The sequence below is a fragment of the Protopterus annectens genome, chromosome 10.part0 (assembly GCF_019279795.1).
Source record: "Protopterus annectens isolate FY-2018-M chromosome 10.part0, PAN1.0, whole genome shotgun sequence".
In the NCBI taxonomy this organism is placed as follows: domain Eukaryota; kingdom Metazoa; phylum Chordata; order Ceratodontiformes; family Protopteridae; genus Protopterus; species Protopterus annectens.
In genome coordinates this window covers 271,163,512-271,191,011 of record NC_056744.1, presented here as the reverse complement: position 1 = coordinate 271,191,011, position 27,500 = coordinate 271,163,512, and positions in this window count along the sequence as shown.

The window sequence follows — 27,500 nt, the reverse complement described above, 5'->3', positions numbered from 1 at the left end:
ATGGCATGCAGGTTACAGTGATAGCAACAGGCCACCAATGATAGTATTTCAAAATGGAACATTAATAGAAACACATTTCAATATTTGTTAAACAATAGGTCATATGTCCCAACAGTAAGTTTGTTGTAAAACATACCCATTGATTTGTGTGTTTAGACTGTTGTTGCAGATATATTGGAGGGGGGGATGTCAATTAGCAACTTGTATATACTTGCAGTACTCACAACTTTAATGATCATTGCTCTAATCATTACTCTAGAGGTATTATTACAATACCCTATGGCCTTGGTTTGGCCTGTGGTATGTTTGTACACAGTGTATAATTCAACCATCTTATAGCTACTTTCTACTTTCTTTCATGTGAAGTAGATCCACACACACACACACACACACACACACACACACACACACACACACACACACACACACACACATATGTATATGTGTGAGTGTGTGTGTGTGTGTGTGTGTGTGTGTGTGTGTGTGTGTGTGTGTGTGTGCATGTGTGTGTGTGCATGTGTGTGTCTGTATATATATATATATATATATATATATATATATATATATATATATATATATATATATGTATGTGTGCTTGTGTGTGTGTGTATATGTATATATATATATATATATATATATTTATATATGTATATATATATATATATATATATATATATATATATATATATATATATATACATGGTTTCACTTTATAATCTTGAAATACTAAAATACCGAATTTTAGTATCTCGAGTCAATAAAGCCGAAAACTCAAAAACTAACAACTAACAACCGAGAAATTCAAATCACGATCATACACATACACACACAACCACACAAATAAGCACACATACACCTACCTAACTACCATACAATAAACAAACCAACACCACCCCACACACCCGCTACTTATATATACTAACTCCGAGGTCACAGTAAACACACAAACATATGAAACTCACCACTACACATATTCACACACACTAAAATTCAGTTACTGGTTAGTTACTACACTACTTGCATGTCGTAAAAGATGAAATCTGGTGACAGTATGAGAAAAGCATCTAGGAACGAAAAGGAAAAAAATGGCGGGAAAGAGCCTTGCAGTTCTTCACCTAAAAGCAGTTCAGATTTCAACCTTAGTACAGGAGATGACTTTTAAATACTTTGAGAAAAATAAATCAAATGTATTCAGAAGAGGTTTTTAAAATAAGTAAGACACTGGAAAAAATACATATAGTCAAATGACAAAAGGCTTAAAAGAACTACAGAAGCTTTAAATAGTTATTCAGATGAGATGATACTACTACAGAAATCACAAAATATATGAAGGAAAGACAGTCAGAATATGAGGCTTCTCATGAAGAACTTTTTAATAATAAATTAAAAAAATAGATCTAAAAGACAGAGCGTGCTGAAAAAAAAGTAGAGTTTCTGTTGTGACAGAGAAACTTGAAGGAACAGATGGTATTCATTTTTGTACAAATAAGCAAGTGGCTGGGATTCAACAGCAGGGTTTGTTAAATGAATGGGCACGCTGTGTGTATGTTCCAAATTATCCATGAAAAAGAAGGCAAGACCTGCAGTAGTAAAGATGAAATCATGTCAGCAGAAGGACATGCTCCTGCCAAAATTATGGTTAAAGGTTAAAAGTGCTATAAGCTGAGGGTAGCAGACTGTTCATAGAAAAGGATTATTCACTCTACACCAGGCAAAGAAAAAAAAAATTATCCCTGCAATGAATGGATGTTGAGATACAAGTTTGTGATTCAAACTGTTACATCTAGCTGTCTTTACAATAGCTGTTTTTGAATGCAGAAAAGGCATATTCGAATGCAGACTAGGCAAAAACGTTAAACAAAAAAAAAGCTTACCTCACAAAAAAGTGAGTTAACAAGTTGAAGGGGATTCTGTTTCTCATTCAAGAAACAATGATGCAGACCATAATAGAACTTACTAGAAAACCTTTCACAATATTCTATGTGAAAGAATATTGAGTGATAGAAAAAAAGATCAGGAGATGACTAAAACAAAATGGAGTTGGACATGAACTGCAGACAGTTGTTATGTGGTCAAGATGATGATGATGGAGGAAAGCAACAGGGCGAAGGTAAGAAAGAAATGGATGAACTGCAAAGAGTCTTTTCCATAAGACGCAGTTTGGCTGTGATAACTGTTCTCTTGCAAGAAGATGAAAGAAGAAAAAAAGACTGAAAGTTTGTGGACAGTATTAAACTGGTGGGAGTAGTCTAAATATAATTCTCACCTTGTCATTAATGTGTAGAAGGATAATGAAATATACGAAGCTGTAACTGTAAATAAAAGTTAGTTTATTGTTAATATATATATATATATATATATATATATATATATATATATATCTATATATATATATATATATATATATATATATATATATATATATATATATATGTGTGTGTGTGTGTATATAGATATATAGATATATATTTAATACATTTTTTAAGTCAAGTGCCTGTTCTATTTTTAACTATTTCTGTACAATATCGTTGCCCTTTAAATGTGAGGTGCGTGGCTTATCAAAGACTGCTGTTAATGCCAATGATGTTAAAAGTAGAAGAGTGCTTTTTCACTGTAGTATTGTTGAGGTGAGGTGGAAATGAACTGATCATATATCTGTATTTATAATGGTTCACTGGGTGTTACACATATAGTTTAAAGTATGCACTAAAATAATGAACAATGATAGTTTTCTAGTATTTAAAAAACCTATGACCTGCAATTGCAAACCATTAGTTTTTTTTATATATATAACTACCAGCAGACCTCTGCCATTGAAGACATACTTGTCACAAGTACAGGTAATTAATCAGGAAAAGTGTGAACCATGAACAGTGAGACTTCTATACGGAAAACATTAACAGTAATACTTAAAGAAGAAGCAACAAGCAGTTCAGTGGATATAAATGAAGTTGAATACATTGAAGGGAATACAGAAGATGCATTCTTAGTAACATCAAACAGCTCAGTACAAGTCACAGCAATGCAAAGTCTATTCATCTAATGGTAGCCAGGCTGTTTTTACTAAGGCTAAAAATCAGTTAACTTAGCAAATCGTTTTTCAAATCTAGTAGGGAAACTGAGATTAGATAAGAATAGATGTGTATGTAGGAAGGACACAAGCTCTAAGATATATTTTCAGAGTGATTAAAATTAACATTAAAATAGATAAAGCCTGGAGGTATAGCTGTATATTTGGATCATCTACCTGTATGTGTAGGGTAATTTCCCTTTTCAGTAAGTGTTTATAGTTGTTTGTGTGTTTGTGTTTGCTGTGAGTTAAAAGAGGTTGTAGGTTAAAAATTAAAATGTACACAACTTGTTGTTTCTTGAATAGTTTTATTGAAAGAAAAAGTTTTGGAAAATATGGCATGGGTCCAAATAGAGACAAAAAGACACAGTTTTATATACAGTTAGTCTGTCAGACATTAATGTGTGCAGGTAAGTTGCAGGTCGAACCATATATGTTAAAACAACAAAAAGCCATGTATAATATGTGAAAGTAATGGCATTTTATCTAACTAAGCACCTTATCAGTCAGATCAAGTAACATACATGGTGTTGTATGTATGAACAAGAAAAAAATATTGAATCATTTTACGTAGTGCAGGGCAAATGTGCAAATACAGGATTTCAGAATGGTTATTCATCAAAGTATCAGGGACAAAGGTTCATGGAGGTTACAGTACTGGTTGTGAGAGGTACTCTAGTAATGACAGAGTAGAAGAAAGACTACAATTGTAGATTTGTGCTAATAAGAAGACATTGGAATGGAAGGATTGCAGTGGCATCTATATTCCACTTGAAACTACTATTAAGATCCTTATGAAAATTAAGGGATAGGTGATTAACTTCCAGTTGGGATCTTTATTTATGGTTGGGGAATGTAACCTGATATCCAGTAGTGAAACTATATTGGGGGAGGGGACCTAGAAGTGAAAATATAATAAAAGAAGATACATTTCTGAAAAAAAAGATATATGAGAATATTTGTAATGGAAGATGTTATATTACTGTTAGGAACAATGATATAATTTACATATTTTCCAAGGTACAGTAAATGAGTTAGACTGGACAGGCATTACATTTCACAGGAGTATAGGTATTTAATTGAAGGCTTTGAAATGCCCAAATAAGTATTTCAGAATATCTACAAATAAAGACTAAGATACAAATGCAAAGTATTGAAGTAAAATGACACAATGGTGCTTTCCTTTATAACTATTACAAAGAGAGGAATTTAAGGAATTGGTTGTAAAACAATTCAATTGTTGTTAGGGAAGATAAAAATATTCAGAAGATATAGATGAAGAGTGGGATAAAATGAAAATGGAATTTAGAAATAAGGTATAAATGACTGACAAATTATATGAGAAAGAAGCAAAAATAATTATTCACAGGAATTCTCAAAGGTTAAAGTATTGTAGGTGATAGGGAATCATACAGAACAAAAAACAGGAGGAATTGTGCTCTAAAGAGAAAATAAGGGACTATTTGGATAATATGTATGACTTTATAAAGATTGCTGTTAAGCAACTACTTTTTTGGTAATAATTCCAGAACACAAAATTCTTAGCACAATGACTTAGGCAACAGAAAATAGAAAGTAATGTTGCCAAACTTAGGGATCCTATGACTACAATAATAACCAGAAAACGATTAAACATATTAGGGATATTTCAGAAATTCGATGAAAATATGTACAGAGCAGCGGGATGGGGAATCTAAAGAAGAAGCAAATTTGAAGATTTCAATATGCCAAGCTTATAGGAATGTGAAGCTCAAGAGTTAATAGCTTTGATGAGCCAGTAATATGGCATAGAGGGATAGAGATCTAGCTACAGCTCTGGTGACCCAGGTTCAATTAGCATCTCAGGTGTCTGAGGTACTGTCATAGACGAATGGGCAAGCCCATTGCAGGATGAGGGCGCTCATTGAAGAAGCGTCCTGATAGGAGGTGTGCTCCACATAAGGGAGTAGCTCTTGCATGTTGTCATTAAATGCATGCGTGGAGGGAGTGGGGAAATAAGGGTAGGTCCCTCAACAGCAGAAGCAATTGCTGGCACTGTCCCATGAAGTCCTTAAGATCCATGCTAGTTCCAGGTCCCATAGAAAAGCTCAGAAGAAGAAGAAGGAGCAGGTAGACCCAGCAACAGATGGAGCACTGGGATGACCAGAGGAAAATGAAACAAGGAGGAGGGTAAAAAAATGTGAAGGGTTAGGTAAAATGGTGATGAATAATCAATTAGCAGTGAAGTCTGCAGGAACAGATGATATTCCTGTGGAAGTTTGGGAAATAGGATGGCAGAAAGTAATAAAGAGCCAGGTTTTCTTTAACAATATTTTAAAAGGAAGAACAGTATTTACTTGTTACGATACAGCTATAGTGGCTGTACTATCCAAATACTCAACTTCATGGAGACCAGTTGCAATTTTGAACCATGGTTATAAAGCATTTATGTCTATACTTGGTAATACAATAGCTAAGGTGTTGCCACTGGTAACAGATATGGATCAATGCTATTTAGAGGACTGGAGGCAAACATTACACACCATTAAAAAATGTTGTTGATGATGATGATGGTGATGCAGATGAAAGCAGAGTGCAAGAAAATTCTACTATTTTCTCTGGTTACGATGCTGTGAAGGTATTTGATAAAGTTATCTGGGATTTTATGAGTAGGGCAATAGCAGCATTTGCATTTCTTGATAGAATAATGAAGTTAATTGGAATGATATATGAATTGTCTAAGACCTGAATTAAAATTATATGGCTCCTCTTTGACAAGCTATGTTTGAATACAGGAATCACGCATGGGCATCTTCTTTCTTCTTTGCTATTTGTCTTATACTTAGAGCTACTGACAAAGAGAATAAGGGACTTTGAAAAGTGAGGGTATAAATAATGTCACACATACACACACACACCCACACACACACACACACACACACACACACACACACACACACACCCACAAGCACACCAATATATGAATTTACAGATGATGATATTTTGCATCTGATAAATCCTGAAAAGGATATATTCCCATTATTTCCATGTAGAAAATGTTGAGATAGTTTGAATTTTTTTTCAGTATATAAAATAAAGATAAAGCAAAGCCTATAGCAGTAAACTATGTTCCTGCAGTAATACAGTTTACTATCAAAAGGGCAATTGGACTACATCTGAATTGGAAACACCAAATGCCCTAGTTCAACATTTGAAAATAAAAAAAAAAAGTTGAACTCACAACAGCGAATGCACACTAGCATTCACTATTGTGGATGCAACATTTTGAAAGCAGATCACACTATAGTGGGGATCGGGAAATGTACCCTTTCCCTCACTGTAGTGCGATCTTGGAGTTTGTATATATAACTTGTAGGGGGTGTGGGCGGTACAGGGGGCCTTGCCCCCCTGCAAAAGCATTTGTTGTTCATGACCGGAAGTGTATTATTTTCGGTAAAGTAGACATGCATGGGATGTCGTCTTTCCTTTAATACTTCGTTCGGTCATGTCTATGTTCGTAGATTTGATTTCCAACATTTTGGGTTGGTAATATGAACATGTGCACTTTGCAGGTGTGAGATTTTGATAGTAAACCAAGTAATACACATATTTATGGGGTCATGACTAGATGAAGTACCTAGTTATGGATTAAAATTAATTTTATTATGCCCACTAAGGATACACAGGTAGAGACTAAACAAACTATAATATAATACAAAAGTTGAAAAATTGGAAGCTATTGCAATAATATGGGTATGGATAGTAAGGTACAAGCAGTGAAAATATTTCTAGTCAATCTAATATCATATACAGGCCAGGCATATTTTTAGCAATCAGTTGGGAAACTCTTGACCATAGTTAATAAACAATTGAATAAATCTATTTGGGAGAGAAAGAGGGCAAGACTTAAGTTTGATTTCTTATTTCTCTTTTAGAACAAGGAACCCAGATTATTAGATTTGAAGGGATACTTTAGAACTGCACAGTTAAGAGTCACATGTATAAGACTGGCAGAAGACTGCAGTTTAAAGTGGAAATAAATCATTTTGAAACAAGGGTATTCCCTAAGTAAGGAGAGTGAAGGAATTTGAATGGAGTCCCTTAAGGATTAAAATAACAACCATACATAATATGCTTACAATGTAGCAGGAGTTATTTGGAAAAATAAGCAAGCAGGGGAATGTAGAAAGAGATTTTGCCAATAGGAATGACTACAAGTAGAGACATAGAAAGTAAGCAAGAGGGAGATGGAATTTATTGTAGCTAATTAGTAAAGGAACAGAGGTACTAGGAGTAAATAGCTAGATAGGGAAAAGTCAGAGTGGGATGCGGCCAAGCAGAAGTTTAGACTGCAGACTGGAGACTGCCTTCCAAACCAGGGAGTAATAACAGAGTATGGGCAAAGAGCAAGGGTTATGAAAGTGTAAAATAAAAGACTAGCTCTGCTTGAATTCGATGTTATGTCTGGAACAAAAGCTGAAGTTAAGAAATGGGATAATTGTTAGGGCATATAAGCTAATGCATAATAATTATACAAAACAGGAGGTTAGAAGAGAGTGGAAAATGAGAATGGAAAAGCAATCTACAAAGCAACAATGGGAGGTTATTTATATGGCTCCCGACTATGCAATACTATTGTGAAGTTTTATGATTTTTGCACGGATGAGTTCCCATAGATATTCTTATACACTGAGTAGACGTCAAGGAATTTTTTCCCACAGGGCAACTTTTAATTGTTGTAAGTGCAAAGGAAAAGAGACAAGCACTTGTGAACATGTTTTTAAGAATGTAATGACTTGGTAGTTTTCAAAGATTTATGACCGGGAACTCTGTCATTTATGTTGGAGAAGCAAATTGTTGCAACCAAGGAAATGACTAGTTTGATCTGGGATATAGAAACTGAATTGCCTAGTCATAGTAAGGCCCTACTAAGTGTAATGTTTTTGGCTTCCAAAAAATGGAAATCAAATTCTAAACCATCTGTAACAGAATTGCTGAATGCTGGAAAGATAAAGGATTTGTAGAGGGGAATCTTTAGGAAAAGGAAGGTGCAAACTACATATAAATAAAATGGAATATCTGGAACCAATAAATGCAGAATAATGCTCAGGAGGAGGAATGAAATTTCAGGAAAGGCAGGATTGAAGCAACCTATGTAATGATAAACTGAATAATTGTTAAGAATATATATATATATATATATATATATATATATATATATATATATATATATATATATATATATGGTTCTACCTGACAAGTTCGACACACCAAATAACCGACAACCACTTCACCGACACGAGAACACTGACAAATCAGATCACCGACAAATCAAATAGCCGACAACCATATGCTCGATAATGTCCATATAATGCCAAAAAGGAATGCTCACAGCATGTAGATATGTACAAAATATTCACCAATATAACTAACGTGCTTTTGATCATGTCACACGTCTTGAGCCAAAACAGAACAAAACAAACATAATATCACGTAATTCCGATCAACACTACTGCAGAGCACTGCGATAAATACACAAATTGTCAACTTTTCGACATTGCTAAAACACTCAAAAGTTGCTGGTCCAGATCAAAGTACAATGAATACAGCGTAAACGTTACATTCACGCCATCAGCTAACAGAACGCTAACCGCTGTACCTTTACAGTGGTCTGTACTGTTGTACTTACAAGCCCAATACCTTCTGTTGTTCCTACCATGTTCGAGGTAATACAGGTAGCTATCAATAATCAACATTGCCTTATTTTACTGTGAATCTAGCGTGTGGTATAACGTCCCAAGTACTTCCGGACTATTGACTTCAGCATTCGACATTTCGTCTTCGGTGCACAGCAACAGGAACACTTACTGACACATGCATTTAATTGCCTAACATCTCATTAGTTGCTAATTATGCGTGCAAGTTTAACTACTTTTGATGTCATCAATTAAATTTATTGATGTACCATTCATAGGAGTTTATGCAAGACATGTTGACTCACGGCAGTAGTACTATCCTGAATATGTTTGTGATAGTACTTATACATGATTTATGTTACTTTTAACTCATAACTAACGTATTACTTTAACGATATCTGTGTTTTGCAGTACATTACATTTTTGTCGATCTCCTGTGCTGTCGATGTTACGTAGTGTCGGCTTTCTCAGTTTTCGTTGTTCTCGTGCTACTTGCATGACTGTCGATGTTCTCAGTTTTCGACCTAGTCAGGTAGAACCATATATATATATATATATATATATATATATATATATATATATATATATATATATATGGGTCTACTTTGCTTGGCTGAAAGCCCATATACTTGAACATTATTTTCTCGAGACGAAAATAACAAAAACTAAAATCCCAAAGTGCACAGCTTTTCCCAAGGCATGTAAACACTTGCCAATGTGGGGATGTATGCCCTTTTCCCCACTGTAGTGTGATCCTGGAATTAATATATATAGTTAGGGTTGGTGTTGGGGGCATAGCCACCCATCTAGGTAGGTTTGAGATACTACAGCATGTTTTCGTGAAGGTTTGGACAAGTGTTTACTTGCAGTGGGAAAAATGCATGGTTCAGGATTTTAGTTTTTGTGTTTTAGTCTCTGGAAAATAACATTTGAGTATTTGACCTTTTGAGCATGCAAAAGTAGATCCAGATCTAATCTTTTTATAACAAGTATCTAGTTTAGCAAGATTGGTTTTCTTCAGGTTGGTGAAGATGGCAGAGACATAAAGGAGGGAAGACAGTAAATGAGTCCTGGCAATAGATTGTCTCATGAAGTCAGCGAGAGATGGTTTAGATTTGCAGAGAGAACCTAATTTTATGTGAGCTTTCTTTATAGGAGTTGCCAGATGCTTGCCAAATTTCATGTTATTATCAATTGTGATGCCAAGTAGGTTACTGTGTTGTAGTGGTTCAGTCTTGGTGTTATTAGATGAATAAATTAGGAAGGGAGAGTGGTGTTCAGAGGGGTTATTATTTGAGAAGATCATTAGTTTTGTCTTATTGGGATTGAGGATTAATTGAGAGGTAGCAAATCATGATTTTTCTGCAGAAAATGAAAGCTGTTTTTTTTTTCTTGAAGTTTAGCCAGGGTGGGGCTGCACAAATTAGTGCAGAGTCATCAGCATATTGTATGTTTGTGGCTCAGTCAGTAGCAGAGTGTTACCTGTTAGTAAAGATATTGAATGAGAGTAGAACTAAGACAGAACCCTGTTTTACACCTAGTGTAACAGGTAATGTAAGGGCAAATTAATTTTGCCATTTTACATATTGATGTTTGTCTGATTTTACAATGCTTTTCACTCTTGATCCTAAACGGTGAACAGATTTCCACGTGTAGTCAGTGGTGGAGCTAGCTCTAAAAAGAGCTGTTTTAGCTCTGTGGGCAGCTGGAGCTCTATATAGAGCTGTTACAGATCTCTATGAGCTCTGAGAAGAGCTGTTTTGTGTTTTGAATGCCCTTTCGGGTAGATGCGTTAGTTCTAAAAAAAACTGTTTTGTTTGGTTCACTGAAGCTGTGTCTGTGCCTCCGGCTGGTCTTACCAGAGCTGATACAGATTTCTGTGAGCTCTGAGAAGTGCAGATTTGTGTTTTGAATGCCCGTTCGGGTGTTGGTGGTAGCTCTAATAAGAACTTTTTTGTTTTATTCTTTAATATGTCTCCGCTTGCTCTTACCAGAGCTTATACAGATCTCTGTGAGCTCTGAGAGGAGCTGTTTGGTGTACTGTGAGCCCTGAGAAGAGCTGTTTTGTGTAAGGTGCAGATCCACGTGAGCTCTAAGAAGAGCTGTTTTGTGTACGGACACAATGGGCTCTGGGAAGAGCTGCTGTTGTGTCCTTCGGTGTTCCGCAGTGGTGTCGATCTCCAATGTCCTTCTACTTGAACAGATCTTCGGTTCTTTTGCTATGTGTGAGTCCTAAAAAGGACTATTTGTGCACTCCCCAAGCACTGGTCAGAATGACCTGAGAGCTGTTGCTGTGCTGCTTTTATGCTACTGTGGAGGGGGCATGGTTGAGAGATGTCCAATGAGAAGTGACTAGTTGGGGGTGTGGCCCTGGTAGGCCTACAAGGTGAAGAAGGACCTGGTTGGAAGCATCTCATTCCTCTTATTTAGTTCCTTTTTGTTATTATCCAGCTTCTTGTTCATATGTGCCATTCCTAAGCTCTAGCAATGCGTTGGAGCCTTTTGCTTTGTCACGATTATACCTATGCTTGAAAAAAATTGTACTAAAACTTAAATTTAACCAAAAAATAAAAATTAATAAAAATTAAAATTAAGTTTAATATTAAATTTAAAATTAAAATTAAACTGTAAAACAGAGATCTTGGGAAATATTCTGGGGTTACTGACTATAATTCTAAATTTAGACTTGCAATTACCATCTGTAAAACATTGGAAGCAAGCTTGGTTCTGAGAAAGATTCTGAGATGTCCAGTGCTTTCGTGGCAGATAGGAAGGTAGCCTGTCTGCTGCTCCTTCATCAGGGAGAGCGTACATTAGGTAATAAAAAGTTAAATGTAGTTTGAAATTGAAATTTTACCTTTTAAATTAAAAATAATTAAAAGTTGAGCTAACAATTGTAACTTTTTTGAGGGCTGATATATTAACTTACTGCAGTTTTAGTTCTGCTTATAAACAATTATTGTTCAAAAAATGAATACGTTATACCTTATACCTGTGAGAAAACAGTGAGCAAAATAGATAGCATATCTTACTAGGAGCCGATTAGTTGTAGTTAGCATGGTTAAGTGCCCTGAGGTTTAGGACTGGGGTGATAGTCTCCATGTAGTTCAGACCCGGAGGGTGCCTTGCTTCAAGTTGTATCTGCCAGATAAGTTCTTTTTTCTCTAATCTTGAATTGAAGTCCCCATTGAAAGGGATCTTCTCCACCTGTTCGAGTATCAGGAACTTAAATCTTTCATGTCCTGTTTTTTTTTTGTTGCATGTGTTGCTAGTTTATTTGTCGGTATCTTGTGCCTGATGTTGTATAGGTCTTGCCCACGTAGAAGGCTTGACATTTGCAGCAGTTTGCTCTGTAGACAACACCTTCTGTGTTGCAGCCTCCGAATGCTCTTATGGTTATTGTTTTTTTGTTGTTGGGGCAGTAGAAGCGGTCCGTGCCTGCCATGTATTTACAGTAGAAGCAGGGGGATAAGTCGCTACACAGATAGGTGCCATATCTGTCGAGTTGTCTTGGTGGGGGTCTCTCAAGGTGGTCTTTTAGGTTGGGTCCTCTTTTCATCGTGAACCCTGGTGCTTCAGGAAAGATGTGTCCAAAGGATCTGTTTGAAGTGATGATGGTCCAGTTTTCATGGATGATCTTTTGTATGTCCTTATAGTCCGTGGAGAAATGTAAAATAAAGTTGAGCCTATATTTGTTTTCATACCTGTTTTTAGTTCCTAGACTCTGTTGAAGTATGAATGTTTTTTCCTTTCTGTTGTTTGTGATGAGGTCCAGAATCTGGTGCAGAGTCCTGTCCATGTAGACTCTGGCCAGGAATTAATTTTCCAGGTCTTTAATGTTGTGGAGAAAGTCATTAAGATCTTTGGTGATTCTGGAGATTCTGAGTCCCTGTGATTTTATCACGTTTCTTTTGAGCTTGTACGGGTGCATGCTGCTGTTGTGGAGTAAAAAGTTTACTCTTGTAGGTTTCCTGTACAAGTTGTGGTTGAAGTCAGTGCTGCTGGTGCTCTTGGAAAGGAGCAGGTCCAGGAATTTGACTTGTATTGGGCTGGTTTTGGTGATGAACCTGAGGAACCTGGTGCTGTTGTTGATGTGGTCTAGGAAGTCCTGTAGTTTCTGGGGGAGACCCATTCCAAACTAAAAAGATGTCGTCAATGAAATGGAAGTAGCATCCCATGTCCTTGTAGAACTCCGAGTTGTATACGTGGTCTTCTTCCCATTTTCTTAACGCCGTGTTAGCTAGACTTGGGACCATGGCTGCTCCCATTGCAATTCCTGTGGTTTGTCGGTAGGTTTGACCATTGAAGCGGAAGTAGTTGTTGAGAATAAGTGAGAGGATTTTTACAAATTTGTCTGTTTCTCCAATAACTGTTGCATTGTCTTTGTTGTAGGCCTCTACCATCGCCCTGATGCAGTAATCATGTGGAAGCACTGTGTAAAGGGCCTCCACGTCGATGGTGACTAAAATGGCTTCTTCTGTGAGGCGAATGTCCTTGATTCTGTTGAGAAGGTCCATAGAGTCCTGAATATATGAGGGATTCTTTTCTGCCAGTGGTTTGAGTGCGAAATCCATGTATATTGCTAAGAGGTTCTGTAATTGCTCCTCCACTGGCAATCACTGGTCTGTATGGCGGGTCGTCAAGGTTTTGTGGGGTTTCGGTATCCCGAAGAACTGAGGTAGTTTTGGGTGTGTGATGGTTAGGAAATCAAGTAGGTCGTCGCTGAGGAGCCCCTCTGCCCAAAGTTCCTTCAATGTATTCTTGACCTTGAGATAGGCTGTTGTGATGTGGCAGTGTCTCTCTTTTCATAAAATGTGAGGCTGTTCAACATTGTTGTGATCTTATGGTTGTAGGTACAGGTGTCCGTGACTAGGATGCCTCCTCCCTTGTCCGCTTTCATTACTCTCCTGCTACTGTCCTGGCTTAGTTGCTTTAGCACTTCCACTTCTTCTTTGGAGACATTATAGATCCACTTTTTTTTTGGGGGGGGGATTAGGAGTTTCTTTAGGTCTTTTTCGCATTTGTTCTGGAAAGCGCAGATAACTTGGTTCTGTGGTGGGCAAAAGTTGCTTGGTCTTTTCCAGGGCAGGCATCACTCAGGATCAAAAACCCAAGAGGTCCACACCTATTTTTGTAGTTTTATTAGTCTGATAGGTAGTCATAAAACCACTGAAGGTTGGATTGACTTAGTTTAAGAGAAAAAGAGACAGGAGTTCATGTCGTAGTTTTCGATAGGAGACTGTATCAAAGGCTTTGGGCATGTCTAGGTATATTGTGGAAACTAGTTGTCCATTTTTTCTGAGATGGTGGTTAATAGCATTTGTATAGCATAGTAGTGCTGTAGTGGTGCTATGTTTGGGCTGGAAGCCATGCTGGGTATTAGTTAGAAGATTATTTGAGAGTATGTGATTCTTGAGTTGAGAGTGAATGCATTTTTCTAAGATTTTGGATAGGGGTGGCAAAGTTGTGATTGGCCTAAAGTTAGAAAGGTCTGTAAAGGTTGCCCCTTTGTGAAGGAGTATTATATAGGAAGTTTTCCAGAATCTGGGAACTTGGAGCTCACTCATTACAGCCGAGTGACGTCTCCAGGCATTTCTGCAGTTACAACCTACTGCTCCTCTAGGCATCAAATATTGCCTGTTCATATTTGTATTAATAATTCCAAAACCATGTTACGTACAAGGTATTGGAAAATTTTATTTTGAAGCATACATGATAGCAAACACAATTGTATTAATATATGACCTCTGTCAATGGGTATTTGTTAAAAATGGAAGGTGATAACTTCAATTTTTAAATGCTGAAGCCATGCCCACTAGGAGTTAAAGGTATACACTCAAAAGAGCTCTACTGGAGGGAATGAGTTAAGGAGTGATTGATCAATATAGAGACTGGGTAGGCTATAACGTCATCAGCTAAATTAAGGTATTCAACAGGTAATTTGTCAGCATCAAGGGTGGTGATTTAAGTTTGTGAAGCATTCTTTTTATAGTAGTAGTTTAATTGGGCTTAAAACAATTGCTAGATGTATCATTAGATTCAATAGGGATTTTTTGTGGTGTAGTGCTATTTGCTTTGGTTAAGTTTAGTATGGGGTTTGTGAAGTAGGTATTGGATTGAGTGGCTAAACTGTCCAGTGTATTTGTGGTGGAGGGAGTTGGGGCTGCAGATTGGATTGGCTGTAAGAGCTGATTTATAGTTGCCCTAAACTTTTTGGGGTTGTTTTGGCATTTTTTGTTGGGTTGCTTTAAAGTAGGATTTTTTTGTCATCTTCACCTGTTTTTTTCAATTTGTTTCCTAGTTGCCAGTAAAAGTTTAGTGTGGCTGTTTTTTGCTGGACTGCAATTGTGACCAAACATTATCTCTGGTTCTGAGAAGGAGTTTTGTTTCTTTGGTTAGCCAGGGGGCATAATTTGCCTTTATTCTGATGATTCTAAAATGAACATGGCTATTTAATACATCCAGGAAAGTACTACTGAAGTATGATATTGAAATGTTTAATGGGAGCGATTACAGGGGGACCTAGTCAAAGTGTTGTAAGGTCGATATAAAGGTTTGAGGAGAGAATTTTTTTCTGTTATGTATTTGCCTACATATAACACTTTTGGAGGAGTGTAGGTTTTGTCAAAGGAGGTAGGTGGGTAGCTGGTTACTTAAGCTACCTGGGAAAAATCCTGACTGACTAGCAAGTGATGGTTTGTTGGTTAAGGTATCATTTTCCAACTTTTTTATATGTTGCCCAAAATCCAAAAAGATTTATGGAAACCTCCAGGGAGATCTATATTTTTGGGTAGGGGATCATTAACAGAATGTCTGTGTATTTGACCCATTATTTTAAATGACTATTGAAATATGTACACTCTCACATTTAGAATATGACAGAATTCCTCAATATTATGCATGAAATGTAGCCTGAGAAAGGTTGGTTGTTATGTACCCTTGATGTTTCATCCCTCTATACTAGTATCCCTCATTGGCGGGACTTTTAGGCCTGTAGTTTTGGTTAAACCAGGCTTCTTTATATTGTCTGGTTTTAACACATTTTTGCTTTGCCTTATGGAGCATGTTGTTACAAAAAATTTGATTTATTTTGGGGATCAGTGTTATTTACAGTTAAAGATACAGCGATAGGGACATCTTTTGCCCCCATATATGCCGATCTATTTATGGGATACATCAAGGAGTAGATTATTTATGACAATAGTCATAATATTTATTTGAAATCTATGGATATTTGGCGGAGATATTTAGATGATTGTTGGTTGGACTGGAGGTCGGACTGTACAAATTTACAGGAATTTATGGCTTATCTGTATGATAATAAGTGGGGAATTCAATTCACAGTTAGCTTTCATCCCTCTACAATCACCTTTTTGGATATACAAGTAATTGTCCAAGAAGATGGAACTCTTAAGAGTACTATCGTTAGAAAGCATCCACAGTTTAATACACTATTGCATGCTTCCACATCATGCCATTAATAATATCCCAAAATTGTAGTTTTTGTAGGCTCCATAAAATCTGTTTATCGGAACAGGAATTACATGAACATGAACAAGATCTTATTCATGGGTTTTGTACTAGAGGACATAAATACCATAATGCGGTCAATGGTTTAGCATCTATTTCTTGTGCTGGCAGATCACATTTACTACAATATAGGATTAGGAATACTAGTGTGCAACCAGTAAGAATGATACATTTTGGTAATAATACAGAATTGTGTACCCATCTAGTAGAAAAACATTGTGATATTTTATTAATGGATGACTGTTTAAGGGATTTGTTACCCTCCAAATGTCTTTTTTTCATATAGGAAAGGAAAAACTATGGGGAGTTGGTTTAATCATTATAAAAAAATCTGATTATAAGGAAACATTGGGATTTCAAACTGGTTTGGATGGTCAGCCTTTGATGGGATGTAATCCTTGTGCATACTGTAGTATTTGTAAGCATGTTAGGGAAGATAAACAATTTACATCTAAAAATACACCGAAGGTCTTTGACATTAGGGTTTATGAAATTGCAATACTGATTGGGTTATATATTTGACAACATGTTCATGCTCTGCTTTATATGTGGGCCAGACTTTCCATTCTTTCAAAATAAGAATTTCAGAACATTTGACTGATATAAGGTGTGCTTGAACTTCCAACGCTTTCTATAAATATGTTATTTAGCACACTTCTGCCACATTTACATTTATTATTATTGATAAAATGTTTAAATAGAAATAATAACACTGGGTGGCATGGTATATTAGATAAAAAAGAGGAGATGTGGATCATTAGACTGGGGGGGGGGTATTTACTCCTGGCCTTAATGATCATTTATAGCAACCAATTAGAGCAAAGGGTGATGTATATAAGATGGAAAATGATGCTTCTGATTATAGCACTGATGAAGGCTTAAATTTTGAAACCGGTATGCTGTTGACATTCACCTGTTGGGTGATGTGTGTTTTACACAATTTTTCTGGTGGATGTTCATAGGTTCATAGGTAGGTACTAGGCTATTGGCCCTAGGGCCTATATAAGCCTAGCCAAAGGTACCCTGGCTTTCGCCACCCAAGAAAATTATTTTCCTGTGCCACTGTCGAGCAGAGCCACAGAAGTGATCCCCGGGGTGAATTTCCTATCTCCCATCCAATCATCAAGATTTTTCTTGAACAGTGCTAATGAGGAACTTTGTTTGATATAGATAAGTAGTTTGTTCCAGAGTATGGGAAGTCTCTGGGACAGGAATCTATCCCTCCAGCATGTTCTGTTTATTGTGGTGACGAGGTTTAAGTCTCTAGAGCATGTAGCTCGTAGGGATTGGGATTTCTTTAAGTGGAGCATGTCTAAAAGCTGTGGGTTTGACATAGCTTTGTGTGTTAGGCAGAGATCGCCTCTGAGTAGGTGATATGCAACAGAGTAAAGCTGCAGTTTTTGAGACGGTCTGCAAAGGGCATCTCTTTGAGGCCGGTAATCCTCTTTGTGAGGTATTTCTGTGGCCTTTCCAGTTGTTGTAGATGTCTTGTGAGGTACATACCAAAAGGGGAATTATACTCTATAATGGGTCTAATGAGTGATGAGTTGAGGGGAACAATGACCACTTTTTTCCTGGATGAGAAACCTTTTGTGAAGAGGTGTGCCACATAGAAGGATTTCCTGACTACTGTGGCAATGTGATTATCAAAGGAGAGACTACTGTACACCTGTGTCCCAAGGTCTTTTATCACACTTTCGGTGTTAAGTAGACTACCACCTATGTGGTAGTTCATGGGTACTGAGTTTTTAACAAAAGGAATGACAATGCACTTTTTGGCATTGAGCTTGAGGCCATGGCTTTGACACCAGGCATCTGTCTCAGCAAAGCCCTTTTGTAGGATGTCCACATATTTTGGCATTTTGATTATGGCTCCTAGTTTGCAGTCATCTGCAAACTTTGTTAGTCAAAGACCTTCTGTGTTGGCCTGTACTTCAGAGAAGTAGATACCAAACAGGAGGGGACCCAGGACTGAACCCTGTGGTACTCAACTTATTACTGGTCAGAAGCTGGATTTGGAGTCTGCTACTTTCACAGTGTGGGTTCTGTCAGTGAGCCAGTTGGCAACCCATCTTGTGACATAGGGATTTATACTTAGTTTAGTGAGTTTATCTATAATTCCAGAGTGGGAGATGGTGTCAAAAGCCTTGGCGAGATCGAGATAGGCTGTGTGAACCACCTTACCCTCATCTATGGCTTTGGTGACTGCTTCAAAGAAGTCTATCAGGTTTAGGAGACATGATCTGCCTTTTACAAACCCGAACTGGGTGGGGTCCTGAGTGTGGAGATTACCAATGTCATTGTTTATAAGTTCCATGATGATACGCTCCATAGCCTTGCAGACCAGGCTCGTTAGGCTAATGGGGCGGCAGTTTCCGGGGTCTGTGGTGGCTCCCCCTTTGTGGAGTGGGATAACTGTTGCTGTGCACCATTCAGTGGGCACATAGCCTGAGGTGAGGCTATGATTGAACATGGTACTTAGGTGGGGTGCCAGTTCGTTCTGTAGTTCATGTAGAACATGTGGTTGTATTTCCATCTATACCTAGGATGATCATTATATGCTGATGGTTTAATAAAACAAAGGAACGTGGCAAGCTGACTTTGTGTGCTGGCATTTATTTGGCTTTTGCTTGATGTTTTTTGCCCTTGCACCATACAGTATGTGCTTGGGAATTCATTGATTCTATTGTTGGTTATGGTCCAAGCCATTATAGAGTGTCTATTTTTTTTATCTACTTGAGTTGAGGATTTTATTAACAGGGAGAATCCATATAAGTTTATGAAGTTTGTAATATTATCTGAGGTGCAGGTTAGCCAGTGTATGTTGAAGTCACCCATAATAATGGTTTTCTGTGAGAAGGCTGTGGATAACCAGTGGAGGAATTTTTCTTTTAAGGTGTGGTCATTGCTGGGAAGGATGTGAATTGCTATTATTATTATGAATTTATTGGGGTTTAATTCTAGTTTAGAAAATAGCATCTCAGCATTATTTAGTTTTGGTGGGTGTGGGTCCAGGTATTCAAGCCTGAGTGTGTTTTTGTACATTATGACCATTCCTCCATCACATTTATTTAATATGGATGTTGTAGCCTTGGGGTAGAATCTCATTGTTACTCACTGCTTTTTTAATTCAGGTTTCAGTTAAAACAACTATGTTTGGAGAGTGGAGAGAAAGATGGATGCATGCAATTCATGCATTTTATTTGATAGGCTCCTAATGTTCATGGTTAGAAGTAATAGGTCTGATTTTGTATGGGTAGGATTGACACTAGTATTAGAGTTTGGGTTGGGGCGACATGGCTGTTTTTTTGTAGATTGACTTTGGGGCCTGGGGTTAAGTGGACATCACCAATAAGCTTAATTGTTGATATTAAGCTCGTTAATGAGTTTGGATATTTCAGTATTAGTTTCATTTGTTTATGGGGTAGCTGGGGTGGAGAATGTTTTGGTATGTATCTCAATATTTCTACTTCGGTGGTGTTGAATAAGCTTGAAGTTATATGAACGTGTATGATTTTTAGTGTATTGTAGTGAAGGAGTAGAAATGGTGGGGAATGGGTGGATTGTAAAAACTTGATGTTGATGTTGGTAGGCTGTAATGGCAGAGAATAGGAAGAGAAGAATTAAGACTGCTACAGTCATCCCTCTCCAGAAAGAAGGAGTGACTACAGCCCCTGGGAACTATCGCCACATTAGCCTGATGAGTCTGATATGCAAAGCTATGGAATGCATCATCATCATCATCATCATGGGCCTAATAAACAAGGATATAGGGAATCTCCAAACACTGGATCCTGCACAGTTTGGTTTTGTGAAAGGTAGATCATGCCTGTTCCACTTGGTCAACTTCTTTGAGTCAGTCACCAGAGGTGTGGATGAAGGCAAGGTGGTTCATACAGCCTACCTTGATCTGGCCAAGGCCTTTGATACCATTCACCACCCAGGAATCAAAGAAAAACTCACTAAGCTAGGCATCAACCCATATATCACTACATGGGTTGCAAACTGGCTCACAGATAGAATCCACAGTGTGAAAGTAGCTGACTCCAAGTCAGACTAGCGACCAGTCATGAGTGGAGTCGCACAGGCTTTGGTCCTAGGTCCTCTCCTGTTTGGTATCTACCTCTTTGAAGTCCAGGCCAACATGAAGGGTCTCTGGCTGACAAAGTTCACAGACGATTGCAAGTTGGGAGCTATTATTAACTCTCCAAGCAATGTTGAAATCCTACAGAAAGGCCTCACTGAGACCAGCAATTGGTGTCTGAACCATGACCTTAAGCTCAATGGCAAAAAATGTATCATCATCCCCTTTGGGAAAAACCTGGTTCCCATGAATTACCATATCGATGGCAGACCACTGAACACAGAAGGTATTATAAGAAATCTGGGAGCACAGGTTGACAGCAACCTCTCTTGTGACCACCACACTGCCACTGTGGTCAGAAAATCCTTTTATGTGGCACATCTCATTACTAAGTGTTGTGCATGTAGGAAGAAAGAGGTTATTGTCTCCCTCTACTCTTCCATCATTAGGCCAATCATTGAGTACAATGCCCCAATTGGCATGCATCTCACTAAACACCTGCAACGACTTGGAGAGGCCGCAAGAGTACCTCACAAAGCGTAGCCTAGGCCTTAAACACTTATCCTATATGGACAGACTCAAAAAACTTCAACTATTCTCTGTTTCATATCGCCTACTTAGAGGCGATCTCTGCTTGACTTACAAAGCCATGGCTGACCCAGCTCTGTTAGAAATGCTACATCTAAAGAAATCCCAATCCCTCCACATCACATACTCCAGAGACCTCTACTTCATTACCACAATCAATAGAACATGCTTGAGGGATGAGGTTCATAACAGAGACTGTCCATGCTATGGAATAGACTTCCCATACATGTCAAGCAGAGCACCTCACTGGCCATCTTCAAGACAAATCTTGATGTGTAGATGGGAAATAGAAAATTCACCCCGGGGCTGACTCCAGTGGCTCTACTCAACAGAGGCACTGGGAACTAAGGTCAGGTGGCACGATGCCAGGGTAATCCTGTGGGCTAGGCTTGTAAAGGCTCCAGGGTCATTAGCCTAGTATATACCTATGAACCTATAAGAGAGGAATGTGGAATAGAAGCATATTTGATGGCTAGCTGGTGGTAAGTAAAATAAAGTTAAAGAGGTGGTTTAGTCAGAGAAGTGATACAGACTTTAAATATATATTTAGTATTCCAATTTAATGGGATAGTAATGACTGTACAGTGAGAAAAACATTGTAGAAAGTGAGCTACTGTAAGTATGTATTATAAAGGGAGAGAGTGGAGAGGGTTAAGCACATAGATTTAAAGAATATAGGGGAGGGAGAAGCTAGGAGCCTTGAGTTCTGAGTTGCTAGTTTGAGGGTTGTGATTGGTTGATTGTAAGTAAGAGAATGGCTTGTCTGAGTTAAATTTATGAGTAGTGGGGGGTGTGGGAAATGGGGGTAGGGTAGGAGAGTGAAGTGGAACAGGCCTTGGAAACTGAGAGAGAGTGAAAAAAGTATCAGTAAGCCAATACTTTTCTTTTAAGGTTCTACTCTGAAATTAGTTATTTAATAGAAGTAACAACAGTTATTTAAGAGAAGTAAACCAACATGCTTCTTTTTCATTAAGTAAGCCATTATTTTTCTGTTTAGGGTATACTTTGAAAATAGTTATTTAAGAGAACAGCCAAAGCTCTATGTGAAAGGTGTTCAGTATTGCTCTCAGATAAAAAAGAACACACACTGTGTAAGTGGTAACTAAAGGCAACATTAGTCACTTAAAAGGCAGAGCTGTGAAAAGGAATAAATTATAGATTGGTGGGAAATGGAGAGGAAGAGAAACTGGGAAAAAAGAGAAGTGCACCTCAGTGATGTGCAGCTAAAATTGTGATCTTCTATAACAAATACTTTACTATTTATGATAGTAACAACATGCAATTGCTTGGTGTTATGGCTGAAGGCAGCATAGTAGGAGTGCCATTTATTTGGTGATGCAGATAGCCAAATATGGTTTCATCAGCTTGAAAGCAGCAAGTACAATTGATAGATTAGCATTAAGATGACTTTAGTACCTATAAATATACAAATAAATGTGGTGGAAAAGAAAAATAAGGTTAAAAGAGCCAAGGAAGAAATATTGTTATCAGGAATTTCTACAGTAGAAGGGGAGACTAGACAAAAATAGAACTATGGAAACAGTTACACTAAGGTTATGATAGGCTTTGGAATGCAGGATTAAATGAGGTAAATTCAGCATTTCCTATGTAACAACAGAATCAACAATATAATATCAAATGCCAACAGTCCCACAATAAAGCACTGTAAAAATCCAAACAATCTCATAACAGTTAAAAAGGCATTAAGGCATGATATATATTGAGCAATCACTGTTACAATGCTAGGAGTTTCAGTGTTTGGTTTGCATGTTTGATTTAGTATCATTATTTAACATTTAAGCTCAAAATAAGTATCAGTATTCAACATTAAGACTCAAACTAAAGCAGTCAGAAACAAAATACTTATGCTATTAAAAGAGGCTGAAGTGTGTGAGAACAATATGGTGTTTAAGTAACTACACTTCTTTCTGAGTTAATCCACTAAATCTGTTACTCATATCTAATGTGTTATTTTCCCATTAGCAAGCTCACACCAATAAACAAAACTGAATATCTAAGTTTCTTATAGAATGAGAATGTATGAGTTTAAATATCCAACAAAGTTTACAAAGATTATTTAATCACAATATTAAAATACAGCTAATTTCAGCTTACAAAATTCAACATTATCCCGCCATTAGCAAGTGCACATCACCGGGTGGTAACTAGACAGGGAAAGAGAGAAAGAGAGCATGAAATGCCAAGCAGAGCTGTTACAGATAACACTGCATCATGGGAGAGAACAAAAACAGGAAAAAAGTGGAAATGTAAGAGGAAAATGTTTGAAACACAGAAAGACAGGAAAGAAGGCAAATGGGGTAAAAAAGTATTAAATATAGATTGGTGGAAGGGGAGAGGAAAATGTGCAAGGACTTTACCTGAAATGCAGCATAGCTGTAAATATATACAGTCTCATAATTCAGAATATGTCCAGACCGTGGACACTATTTAGAAGAATGGAAAAAGGTATTAGTAAGCCAATATTTTTCTTTTTAGGTTATAATTTGAAAATAGCTATTTAGGAGAAGAGCTGAAGCTCTATGTGAAAGGTGTACTCAATTGCTTTCAGATAAAAAATATACAGACTATGTATGAAGTAACTAAAGGCAAAGTTAGTCACTTAAAAGTAAGAGGAGTGAAAAAGAATTATTTATAGATTGGTGGGATGGGGAGAGGAAAATATACAGGGGGAAAAAAGAGAAGCATGCCTCAGTGTTGTACACCAAAAACTGGAATCTTATATAAAAATACTTTACTGTTTATGATAGTAACAACATATAATTGCTTGGAGTTTATGGCTGAGGGAGGGGCAGTAGGAGCACCATTTATTTGTTGATGCAGAAAGCTGAAGCCATGTTGGTCAGCTGGAGAGCAGACGTAGTTAGATCAAGTACAATTGGTAGATGAGGAGTTAGACAATTTTAAAACAATTGCTTGGAGTTTATGGCTGAAGGCATGACAGTAGGAGTGCCATTTATTTGGTGCTGCAGATACCTGAAACTGTTTTGGTTAGCTGGAGAATAGACATGTAGTTAGAACAAGTACAGTTGGTAGATGAGCAGTAAGATGACATTAGCACAATGTTAAAATACAGCTTATTTCAGCTTAAAAAATTCAACATTATCCCGTCATTAGCGAGTGCACATCAGCACATGGTAACTAGACAGCGAGAGAGAGAGAGAGAGAGAGAGAGAGAGAGAGAGATGGCACAGAACACCAAGAAGAGCTGTTACAGATATTTAAAATGCAAGTAAAGGAAAAGCCAGAGTAATTTTTGATTTCTCCTTTACAGTTGCATATGTACCCATGTCACTGTGTAATGTGTGAAATTAATAAACGTGCTACACATACTCAGGAAGCTTAAGTATGTAATTGAGTTTCTAAAATGGGAAGAAGAGCACTCTGATACATGGTATAAATTATGATAGCTAGACCAAGAACACATTTACTTAGCAGGGAATATCTCAGAGTTCAGAACATTAAGGCATGCGTGGGATTTATCTTCAGCAGCTGTGACTGACTTTCCTGTAGAATTACACATAGTTGTTCCTATTGCAGGGGAGACACCCAGAATATTAAATGTTGGTTTCAGGATGACAGAAAGTTCATAAAAGTGCCAAATCACCACAGGAAAGGGCATGACGGTCAATCAAATTTTACAGTAGAACGGTGTAGACTCTTGTCTCCTGGAGTCAATCGAGCTAATTATTTTCATGACTTACCGTAGCCCTATGTGCCATTCTTCCATTAAAGTTGGTGTCCTATCCAGTTTCTTAAAAGACCAGTCTAATCATCTAATCACAAGGTCAAGACGGAATTAGTGCAAGGTTTCACATCAGCCTTTCCCATCAAAGCTCAGGCCTCTGTGTCTTTGTTGCGGTCTTCAGGAATTTTAATTCTGTGAATGGAAAAGAGGCAATTGTAATGGATTCATTGCCCAAAGAGGGTGCTAAAGGCAGAATTGTAGGTCTCTTTCATTCTCTTCCATTTTAAGTTTTGAGAGGTCCCCATTAGCTTTGGTTAGCATAGCTAAAGTGGGGCAAAGGGGGTAGCTGCCACAAGTAAAAAGTGTTAGGAGTCAAAACTAGCAGTGCAGCTCAGAAATTGGTGCATGTGCATTACTGGTGTTAAGAATATCATCCCAGTAATGTGCTTGTGGTCAGAACTTAGAGCTTCCTGAAGGGTTTATACTGAAGCAGGTGCTTGCAACTCTTGTTAGACTCTGGGATGTTAGCTGGCATGTATGAACATATTACTACCACCAGCATATTAAAACACACACTACAAGGCTGTAATTATTCATTAATTGATTTTAGCAGGTCTTAGAACAAACATTGTTTTACATATACATATATATATATAACTGTGTGTGTGTGTGTGTGTGTGTGTGTGTGTGTATGTGTATATATATATATATATATATATATATATATATATATATATATATATATATATATATATATATATATATATATATATATACATACATATATATATATATATATATATATATATATATATATATATATATATATATATATATATATATATATATATAAAACTGTGTGTATGTGTGCGTGTGTGTGTGTGTGTGTGTGTGTGTGTGTGTGTGTGTGTGTGTATATATATATATATACATACACACGCATATATATATATATATATATATATATATATATATATATATATATATATAAAACTGTGTGTATGTGTGTGTGTGTGTGTGTGTGTGTGTGTGTGTGTGTGTGTGTGTGTGTGTGTGTGTAAGTTTTTTTTCATTTTCCACTGTTGTCATCCATTTTTTTTTATTTTTTACTTCAGTAATGTCTTTTTAAGAAGCAGTTAGCTGACTGTCTTGGATTAAGTGGTCTTTTAATATCAATCTTAGCTTCCATATTGTTATTTAATTCTGATAAAGTCTTTACTTTAATTGGGGCAAAAGTATTCAATAGAATACTTAGCAGTAGCTCCTCTTTGGTTGCAGCTCCCTTTAAACTGCAGTATTTTTATTTCTTTTATTCAGTTAATGCTGTCCCCTGTCTTCGGAACTGAAGTGCTTCAGTTCACCATGTGTGGGGTGTAACAGGTCCTTATGTAGCAAGCAGTTGTTAAAGTTCAAAATGCAAGAGAGTTTTTTTTTTTTTTTTTTTTTTTTTTTTTTTTCAGTAAGACTTCACAATCAAATTGCTTTTAGTGTTCAGTGTGTGAACCGTAGCATCTGCTTGTTAATGGTTAAAAGGAAAGTTTTTTTCTTTTTCATTTTCTCTGTCTTTTTTCTTTTTTTTTTTTTTTTGCTCCTCACATCGGGTGGGGGGGGGTGAGGGCAGAAACATGGGACCTTTTTCCCCTCAATGTAGAGTTTTGAAGTGCCACCCATTACCAGGTACCAGAACAGCTCATTACTCCTCTGGGTTTAGTGACAAAATGAGAGGAGGTTGAGTTCTGTTTAATTCACCATCCATCTTACACAAAAGAGTCATCAATCAGTAATGATGTCAGCAAGCAGGATGCTAGAGTAAAATAATCTTCTTTATATTACATAGTAGATATTATTCTTTAGTTTAAAGTTCTTTGATTGGCTATGTTAGAAGTGAAATCAGAATTTAAGTTCCTCCAAGTGTCAATGCAGGATTGGCATTTTCTGATGCATTTTAACTACTTGGACATTACCATGAACATACCTTTGGAGTGTGCAGTGGCATGTGCCACTTTCTTGAAATTTTGTACAGCTCTGCAATGATGCAGGGAAGAAAGGTTCCCTGAGTAATGTGCAGTCCACTTTTTTAATGATTTCTTGATTGTAGATGAGTGTGGGCTTGGCACAATGACAGGACCCATATAGTTTCTATATCATTAGACTAGCTTACTTTACCTCAAGTGAAGATAGAAGGTCAAAATTCATGCACTATTATATTTTTATACCTTTAGGTAGATGACGGTTCTACTTTATTTTGATCACCTCAGGATAATCTGGAAATTTTGAGCTCTCACATTTGATCATTTTTGTCAACCAAAAAAATGAAAGTGAACCAGGTGATTTAACTTGGCTTTTATGAGATTATCAACTAATTTGCTTCAAGATGGATACAAGGAACATCACAGAGTCATGGTGACCAGGAAAGTAAAATCTTACCTTTGATTGTGGTACATAGTTATGGCTGACTTCAATGGCAGATTGTGTTATCAGGATGACTGAATGGTAAGTGAAACACAACAACTGTTCACTGATGCAGCTGGAGAATTTGTGCTGGGATCATATTTTAATGTGGAGTAGTTTTCAACTCCTTGGCCACAAATTTGGTCCTAAGAAAAGAGAAAATAGAATGGAGAAAGATATGATTTATGAAAGGTTTAAATGCAGGCGCTGTTCTTATGTTAAGTAGCAGGCTAGCGTTATAATGTGAATTATTATGTTCATATAGAACTGTTTGATCTTTTTGGGAGGTTTCAAATAGAGGATTTAATATGCTTATTGCTTAGCAGACATTTATAAAGAAGAAACTCCATTTTAGAAGCAATCACAGTGGCAGAATACAAGATCATAAACAAACAC